Source organism: Euprymna scolopes, chromosome 1, assembly GCF_053919585.1.
Source record: "Euprymna scolopes isolate OS-2025 chromosome 1, ASM5391958v1, whole genome shotgun sequence".
Classification (NCBI taxonomy): Eukaryota; Metazoa; Mollusca; class Cephalopoda; order Sepiida; family Sepiolidae; genus Euprymna; species Euprymna scolopes.
The window spans coordinates 39,578,280-39,588,279 of NC_136482.1; the positions used below are offsets into that span (position 1 = coordinate 39,578,280).

General features: G+C 36.8%; 1 protein-coding gene and 1 pseudogene across 3 annotated transcripts in view; both read left to right on the forward strand.

The window, feature by feature from the left end:
- Positions 1–10,000, forward strand: part of LOC145293851 (uncharacterized) — a 3,143,230-nt gene that overhangs the window by 1,365,982 nt on the left and 1,767,248 nt on the right. The window lies entirely within an intron of this gene.
- Positions 4,471–4,577, forward strand: LOC145284730 (U2 spliceosomal RNA; annotated as a pseudogene).

Below are 10,000 nucleotides of genomic sequence, written 5' to 3' on the forward strand. Positions count from 1 at the left end.
GTATATTCGAGAAATGGAGTTTTTAGAAAATAAAAACAATGGGTCCAATTGATTTTTTAGCCAATTCTTCCAAATTATGCAGTTAAAGGTATCTGAGTATTAATGAATTATTTAAAAAAAAAGCAATGTTAAGCGTTTCAGTAAGTAACATTTCCAACATCTTGTTAAAATCAAAATGGAAAATTAATTATCCTTTGGACTCTCTGATGTCTTATTTTCATTTCCATCAAATTCATTTTTTTCCTTTTTTTTTATAAATAATTTTTTCCCTAATCGCTTCTCGTATTTTTTTGATACAGTTCTCTTAAAAATACGGAAAATAAGTAGATAACGATGTTTTTTGTGAAACTTTCATCCCAGTAGTGGATAATCGCCGTTTATTCATTTGCTAAGTACATTTTCTTGTGATATTATGAGGCACAATTTAAAATTCTCGGATTAAGGATAAATATTATACTTTTCCTCACATCCCCTGATTCAAACAATAAAATCTTCATTTGAATATGTGTATATATATATATATATATATATATATATATATATATACATATATATACATATATATACATACATACATATATATATATATATTGTCAATAACACAGAGGAAATAGAATATTTAAAGGGTGTCTTTCAGACTAGTTCAGTTCTTAACTTTACATATGAATTGAGTACTAATAATAAACTCTCGTTTTTATACCTTCTAATTGACTCTAGTAGCGATGAATTTATCACCTCCGTTTTTAAAAAACCTACGTCCGTTAATTTCTGTATTTTAAATTTTAAATGTGAATGTCTATTCCGTTATAAAACCAATATAATAAGGAATATTATATACCGTGCAAAGATGATTTACCCCAGCAAAAGAATAGTCTTTAATGAATTAAAAAAATATAAAACAGGTGTTAGTAAATAATCAATTCCCTAACTCTCTTGTCGATAAAGAAATACAACTGCCATTAGTAATTTGAATCAAATCAGTAATATTCAAGATAATTATCAACCTGTTAATATATATTACCCTAACCAGTTACACAAAAACTCAAAAATCGATGAGAGTATTCTTAAAAATATAATCCGTAGATAGGTGGCTCCCTAAAATAATACAAAAAAATATAATTTATTATATATTATAAAAAAATACAGACAGCAAGCCTTGTAATGAAAAACAACATTTCGCAAACAAATGACCTGTTGGAAAGGACCAATGTCGTTTACAAATTTAGTTGCCCGATAGGAGAGTGTAACTCCACTATTAGTAGTTACGTTGGTTCATTGTCGCAAAGACTGACTCTCCACCTCTCTTACTCTAGCTCCATATCACACCATTTGAAGGGGCATGGATGCCAACATTCGGGAGTTCGAGGAATTATGGAAGAAAACTACTATGGTAGTATTGCAGAGTGAGAGAAATGTAAATACGCTGAGCATACTCGAAGCATTGTACATCAAGACAAAGAAGCCTCAAATAAATAATATTAATTATGAGTGCAGTCGATATATACATGTATATACATATAAATATACGTACATATATGCATACACATACATATATACATATATATACATATATACATGCACGTACATATATACATATATACATGCACATACATACATACATGCACACATATATATATATATATATATATATATATATGTATATATACATATATATAAATTCAGCTACACAGCACAGAATATACTATAATAATTATTAAATACATACATCCACTAGTGTGCCATCGTTTCGGGAATCATCAGTGCAGTGTGTCACGATTAACACCGGTTAATAGCTTCGGACCTATCAACAACTATATCTAGCTCCCTTAACAAAGACCTAACCCATTCTGCCACCATAATCGCGAGAAATATTGTCAAAATTGAAACATTTGTTTTTTTAATGTGTTTAACGTCAGTCAGTGTTTTTTAATGTGTTTAACGTCATTTATATGATGATCTGGCACGAGAGCTAAATTGACCGACTTTGTTTCAACTGAGATAAGAAACGAGTTGGTGTTGCATTAATTATAGATTTTTTGGCCACGTACGAATAAACACACCACCATATATCCACGCACACTTCCAAAGCGCACATAGAAATCTAATATGTGCTCCCTATCTGTCTCTCTTAAAAATAGATCTCTCCTAAATCGAAAAGTTGCAGAGCGGCGCTAGGTGTTTCAGATAGATGGATTGTCTACGGGCTGGTCTTCTTTGGGTCTAGTAGGCTTAATTTGTTTGAAGCGATCAAAAATTGGTAAAAATTAAAAAAAAAATCATATACCCTTTATATATATTAATTTTATTTAATTTTTACTTTTACATTGTTAATCATTTCATATTTGGTAAAGTGGTACGTCACCAGCTTTAAATTGTACAATTTTGCTTTCTGTTTCGATTCTAACTGATTGCAGCCAAATATCTAGTTCTTTTTTTTTACTTTTGACGTCGCGAGTCGATAATGATTCTATGCTACCCGTGACACGTAGGATTAGTATATGTAATAACGACCTATAGAATAGTGAATATACAGTATTAATGTAGAAACGTGGAAGTTAGTATACAGATTTAATGTACACACGCGCAAAAATTGAATGTACACGTGCGCAAAAAACAAAGATGGCGACCAGTGAAAACCTACACAAGTTTGCGCGCACAAAAAAATGAATACACTCGCGCACAAAAATAAACATGACGACCAGTGACAATCATAAAGGATACGAGGAATAATAACTGTCTTAACATAATTGCACGTTCATTAAATTAAAAAAAAAATCCTTTATTTTATAGAGGTATTATTTGTTTAAAAAAAAACGAAAAGACAAAAATACAGGAGGGGGTGTCTTTTTTAATGCGGGTATGTTAACAGCTTTAATAATATCACTATGTAATAATTAACTGATTAAGTATTATATAGAAGAGAGATAGTTTTCCAACTTTTAAGCAATTAAATATCCCACACACACATTTTGGAGTCTGTCTCCGTATTTTAGTCGCGTGCAAGCGACTCTATAAGTCACTCGGTCCGTCGGTCGGTCGGACGGTCTTTCGTCGGTCGGTCTGTCGGTCAGTCCGTAACACTTTTGTACTTGGCCTTTTTGCTTAAGATTAAAGGAATGTTGTTAATAGATGCTGTTCTTAGCTTCTTAAGCTTTTCTTGACCTTTTGGCCAAGATCAAAGTGTAGGATTTGTTCCGGCAGCTACAGCAAGCAACCACCATATGTGGGCGTTTCCCCCACGTATTAAACCCTGGTCAATGTAGGGGGAATCCTTTATACTCATTGTAACTATCAAGCTCCCCTACTCCCCGGAGAGGTCGTCCCCATTTCTTTTTAACTCCTCACATTAAAAATCGGTCTTGTGCCTAATTTGCTCGGTGGGGGAGCAAAAAAATAGCAACTCCATATATAAGACCTTCGTCAATTTAGGGAAAACCGTTTATACCAATTGTACCTATTCAGCTCCCCCACTCCCCGGGGAGTTAGTCTGTATTTCCCCTCCACTCCTCTCAATAAAATCGAATCAGTGCTTAATTTGCTGGGTGGGGGAGCAAATAAATATCAACTCCACATATAATACCTTAGTCAATGTAGGGGCAACCCTTCATACCAATTGTCACTATCCAGTTCCCCTACTCCCCGGGGAGTTGACCCCATTTCCACTTCACTCATATCATTAAAAATCGGCATTGCCCCTAGTTTGCTCGGTGGGAGAGCAAATAAATACCCTTTTCTTAGCCTTGTAGCCATGATAGAAGTGTAGTATCCGTCGGAACAGATACTGCAAGCAAAGTCCATATGTGGGGAAACCCCATATAGAAGACCTTGGTCAATGTAGGGGAAATCCTTCATGCCAATTGTCACTATCCAGTTCCCCTACTTCCCGGGGAGTTGGTTCCAATTTCCCCTTCACTCCCAACATAAAAAATCGGCCTTGTGCCTAATTTGCTCCGTGGGGAAGCAAATAAATACCAATCCAACATATAAGACCTTGGACAATGTAGGGGAAACCCTTCATATCAATTGTCTCTATCCAGCCCCAATACTATTCGGGGAGTTAGTCCTTATTTCCCCCTTACTCCTCACATTAAAAATCGGCCTTGTACCTAGGGGAACCCTTCATACCAATTGTAACTATTCAGCTCCCTTACTCGCCGGGAAGTTGGTCCCCTCTTTCCCCTTCACTCTTCACATTAAATATCGGCCTTGTGCCTAATTTGATCGGTGGGAGAGCAAATAAAGACCCCTTTTCTTGTCCTTTGGGCCAAGTTCAGGGTGTAGTATCTGTTCCAGCAGATACTGCAAGTCAAGACCTCATGTGAGGGCAACCCTACATATAAGACCTTGACCAATGTAGAGACAACCCTTCATACCAATTATCACTCTCCAGAGTTCGCCACGATTTTCCCTTCACTCCTTACATTAAAAATTGCCTTGTGCCTAATTTTCTCGGTGGGGGAGCAAATACATACCCTTTTCTTAGCCTTTTGGCCAAGATCAAAGTGTAATATCTGTTCTTATGACATGCTGTAATTACTTATGTTTGTAACTATGTGATATAGAATTGGGGACCACTTTTCAGTATTCATCATCATCATCATGCATTCCGTCAGTCTTGGCGATGACTAGTCGGGGCCTCAGTGTTTTATCTTTCGGTGTTCACAAAGTCCTCGTTCTGTGTGAAACCTCCTGCCACAAGCACTGCATATGTGGGTGCAGGGGTTATGTCGTCTATAGTGTATCACCGGTAAGGCTCCCCCAATCTTTCTCTCTATTTCTTTTTATCCTTTGTGGTGACTGTTCCGCCAGTTACGCCTTTCTTTTGCTTGTTCCTCCCAACTCTCGACATTGATGTGCATTGCCTTCAGGTGCCGCTTTGTTACAGCTTTGTAGCGAAGCTTCTGACCCCCTACTTTGCGGGTTCTATTTTCCAGTTCCCCGTAGAAGATCATCTTTGGAATTCGGTTTTCTTCCATTCTAGTAATGTGTACGGTCCATCGTAGTTGCATAGTAGCAAGGGTAGCTTCCACACTATTTAGGTTTGCTCTCCTGAAAACTTCTGTATTTCGTATAAAGTCATTCCATTTGATCTTCATGAGCCTTCTCATGTGTCTCTGTATGACGGCTTCCAATCTCCTTACGTGATCTCTATAGAGGGTGTAAGTCTATGCTGAGTACAGCAGGGCTGACAAGACGATAGTTTTGTAGACTCTGCACTTCGTCTCTAGCCGGATACCATCAGGACCTATTTTCTAGTTTGCCAAAGGAGCCACATACGCTTTGAATTCTGCAGCTTATTTATTTGTCAGCCCGGTTATCAGTGTTAGAATGCTTCCAAGGTATTTGAAATTGTCAACAACTTTTAGCACCTTGCCGTTGATTGTTATCATAGGCTCTTGCGAGTTGTTGTTATCTGGTGAAGGCTAATACATCACGTCGGTCTTCTCTATGTTGATTTGTAGGCCTATCTTCCTGGCTGTTTGAGAGGTGTCAACTATCCTTTGCATCTGAGCTTGATAGTAAGCTATCAGAGCAGTGTCGTCTGCGAACAGTAATTCTGTTATCAGCTCCTTCCTTGTCTTAGTCTTGGCCTTCTGTCTTGCAAGGTTGAACAGTTTCCCATCAAAGCGTGTGTGGATGAAGACAAGTTCTTCGATGCTTTGATGAAGCAGCATTAAGACGGCGGTCAGATATAAAGTGAACAGTGTTGGGTCCAGTACGGAGAATACGGGCTTGCTTAGCAAGTCCCATATTTTTTTCTGGTGATTCAGAATCATCAGTGATTTGTTCTAATGCTTAGTTGATTGGAAGTTGTAGTCTATCTTGCCATTTTCTATCTCCGAGCGTTGATGTGTTTAGCCTTCTCTTGCGCTTCGTTGTCGCCCTGCTGTACACAGGTTTTATGGAGAACTTGAAGGTAGTCTTGATTAGGTATTGGTCTGTTTGGAAATCTGGTCCTCGCATAGCTCTTTTGTTCTTGGCATATTTGAGGTCCTTCCTCCTTGTGATAACATAGTCCAGGAGATGGCGTCTCTTTGACCTGGGATGTTTCCAGGAGTATTAATGTTTATCCGAAAGTTGGAAGTAAGTGTTAGTGATTGCCAGTTCAAACCCCGTGCAAAAACAGAGCAGCGGTTCTCAATTTGATGTGGATTTTCTTTTTCCAAGCTTTCCGAGAACAGAGATCCATGTAATGTAGTCTGGCCCACTCCAGCATTGAAGTCACCAAGGAGAACTTGCTTATCCGCTGCAGAGACGTTAGTTATGATGTCTTTCTGCTGAGAGTAAAACGCCTCCTTTTCCTCATCTGGGTAGGTCATTGTCGGTGCATAGTCGTTGATGATGGTGATGCTACAGTAATGGGATGTGGGTATTGGTAGTGTGATTATCCTTTAAGAGACTTCTCTGGAGCTCTCTGCGAGTCTACTGGCTAGGTCATTTCTTATCCCAAAAGCGACTCCAGCTTTTTTTGGTTGATCTACAGGACACCCCTTCCAGGAATAGGTTCTTCTAGTTTCTCTCAATTGGCCTTCCCCGGTTAGTCTTGTTCCCTGCAATGCAGCTATGTCCATATTTCTATATTCGAGCTCCAAATCTATGAGTGATGTTCTTCTATGTGGTTTGTCACCCAAGTCCGTATCGAGCATGGTTCTGATTTTCCATGTAACGATGTTTAAGTCTTGAGTTATTTCTTCTGTTGTTACCGCTGGATTAGATATCCACTGCCGGCGGTTCGGCAGTCAGATGGTCTTTAGATGAGCTTCGTTTGCAGCTACTTTTTTAGAGGCTCAACGTGCCAGGACAAGCAGTGCTATCCCTTAACATGGCTGCTTGGTCATCCGTGCAGCTGCCTCAGAGTATTGTCGTCCACTCGGTACACCTGCGACCTTGACTTATTCGCAGTGGACTAGTGGCTCCCAGTTCTCACACCTGTCATCGTTATCCTCACTCCATCGTCACAGGACATTCCACCTTGGCTCCTAACTTACTTGCGCAATTTAGGTGTAGTATCTGTTGCGAATCAGATATACACCCTCTGAACCTCCAATGCTCATGCCCAGTGGAGCGAGCCCGCGACGACTAGCAGCAGATGAGGTTGCAGCTTCTGGCCGAAAGTTATCTCAGTTAGGTTGACAGTCGGCCTATTGTGTCCACTACTACGCCTTTTCTTTCTGGATAAGGTTCCATGTTTAATGTAAACTGCAAGGCAGCAAAAGGATTTAATATCAGAGTTCCCATCTCGTAGACTTTTGCTGTGCAAAATCCCAAAAGGCAGTAGTGTTTTATTAAGGAGGTGGTTCCCCTAGTCTTCTCCCAACCAAGGGCACCACAAGACAGTGAGGTAGGGGTTGGTAGTGTGCCAGGACATGCCCACATATCGATGGGTCATAACCCATTATCTCTGGGATCCCTTTATACTCCGAGATCTCCTACAAGTTTAGCCTAGGGCCGCAAGGCACCCAGTTACCATGTGTGGTCAACGTGGAGGTACTGTAGGAAGCTTAATGATGGAAAGGCTATGTACTTGCAGGGAAGACTTATGCATAGTTGCTCCCTTTTCACCGTGAGGTTAGCCAGCGATTTTAGCTGAAAGCGAGAAGGCATGGCCGCATGGATTTTACACTAACTTATACCTAACACACTAGACGCATCACATCCTCTCGGCGGCTCAAAGAACCGAACGCACGTCGGATCAAGGAACCGAACTCACGTCGGATCAAGGAACCGAACGCACCACACACTTTTATGTATTAATTTAATGTAAATGGACCACCCCTTTACAACCAGTCAGTCTCAAATCCATTCAAAACATTCTCCAGATAATTCAAATTGTTTTTGAAGGATTCCAGTTATTTGTTACGCATTCAAGTCATTCTTAAGGCCATTCAATTCATCCTTAAGGTCATGAAAATCATTCTTGATCATTTACTTTTTTACTAATTTAAGTCATTTCAACCCATTTTTCGGTCATTTTAGTTTATCTTTAAGAATTTCATATCAATCCTTCATTCACGCATTACATGAGAGTACACGACTAATGGCTATCGGTTTTGTAAAAATATGTGGAACTTCTGACACACCTCTAGCCCTCTATTCCGCCACTAAAACTAAAAAATAAAATGCTAACGATTTCATGTCTCGCTACGTCACCAAGAAATGGGAGCTCAGTGATCCTCACATAATAAAATGTTAAATTCAAATTATTTTTAAAAGATTTCTTTTATATTATATTTTAAGGCCGTTGAAAAGTATTAACCGATTTTTTTTTATTTTATGAGGTAAACAGGGCCGAGTATTGTTGTAAAAAATAAGTATTTTTATAAATATGAACATTGATAAAGATTTTTGTAAAAAATAAGTATTTTTATAAATGTGAACATTGATAAAGATAACAAAAAGTGAAGCAGAGGCAATAGCCTCTGCTTCACTTTTTGTTATCACGTAATATCTTTGATTTTTCTCAAGCAAATTATGACCATGCATTTTACTAAATCCTACCCTCTGATTAGAAGGAAAGTATTTCTTCGAAACTCCGCGGATTAAGGACTATCCACTTATTTATTGTTTCCTTTTCAAATTTAATATTGTTTTAACTCTTTTCCAAAGTATTTTTAACGGTTTTTAACTACTTGCTCCTATATATATATATATATATATATATATATATATATATATATATATATATATATATGTATATGTATATATATATATGCATGTGTACGCATATATACATACATGTATATATATATATATATATATATATATATATATATATATATATAATTTAAAAAGAATAATTTCGAAGTGAGCTGTGTTCCCGAAACTGTTTGTAAAGTAGATACATTTAATCTCTTCCAATCAACTTGTTGCATTCTATTTTTGGTTGGATTTTTGCGCAAACCAGCAGAATGCATTTAAAACTCCTCCCAAGAACTCATTACCCGAAAACCTAATCCCGCCTCCTGAGGTCATCCAACAATTTTATCCATGGTGATGTTTAATGGTCATCTGACTCATACGTAGGCTTTTATCTGATGATTGGAATGTTATATTTTTTCATATATATATATATATATATATATATATATATATATATATATATATATATATATATATATATATATATATATATACATATATATAGAGAGAGAGAGAGAAAGAGAGAGAGAAAGAGAGAAATGTATATATATATACATATATAGAGATAGATTTATGTATGTATATATATATATATATATATATACACATCTAACATATATGTATTTACACCCCTATATTTAGATAAGTATACGCACATATAAGTGTTTATGTGTGTCTATCTGTTTATGTGGCCACTCGATCTTTTAAATATATATTTTACGTATATTGATACGTAATAAAATCTCTCACTGACCTTGCAGTACTAAAAGATTAATAAAAATATGCAGATGAATAAAACTCTAAAATATCTTTGAAATCATCTAGTAATTAACTGGCCAATATTTGTTATATAATTTATGGTTTTACATGTAGTACAAATACGGAATGTTCCATTAATTTATTTAAATGTTCTATTAATCACACGTTTCCCATTGCATTTCGTAATGCTATGCGATTTTAATATAAATGTAATTTTTCTGTTCGTGGAAAGATGTTAAGATTGTAACGACTTCTTTATAAGTAATAGGGCTGTGTATATATGGCTTGCTCAAAGTAAGTTTTATATTGAAATTTTCCAGCACATATAAAATATATCTGGTGAATCAAGTTTGTTTTAGGGAAGTTATGATCTAATTGTATCCCCATACAAAAGTAACGAACGGCATGTTTTAAATATGCCAACGGAAGAAATGCGTATCATGTCCGCATTGTTTATTTTGTTATTATGTGTATAATGTTTCTTATAACATATGTTTGAGTCCAGTTTTAATACACGTGGAGATTTACTAATGATTGGATGTTGATGACATAGTGTGCCCAGGAATGATATCAGTTACTTGTATGCAGATTAAGACATAAA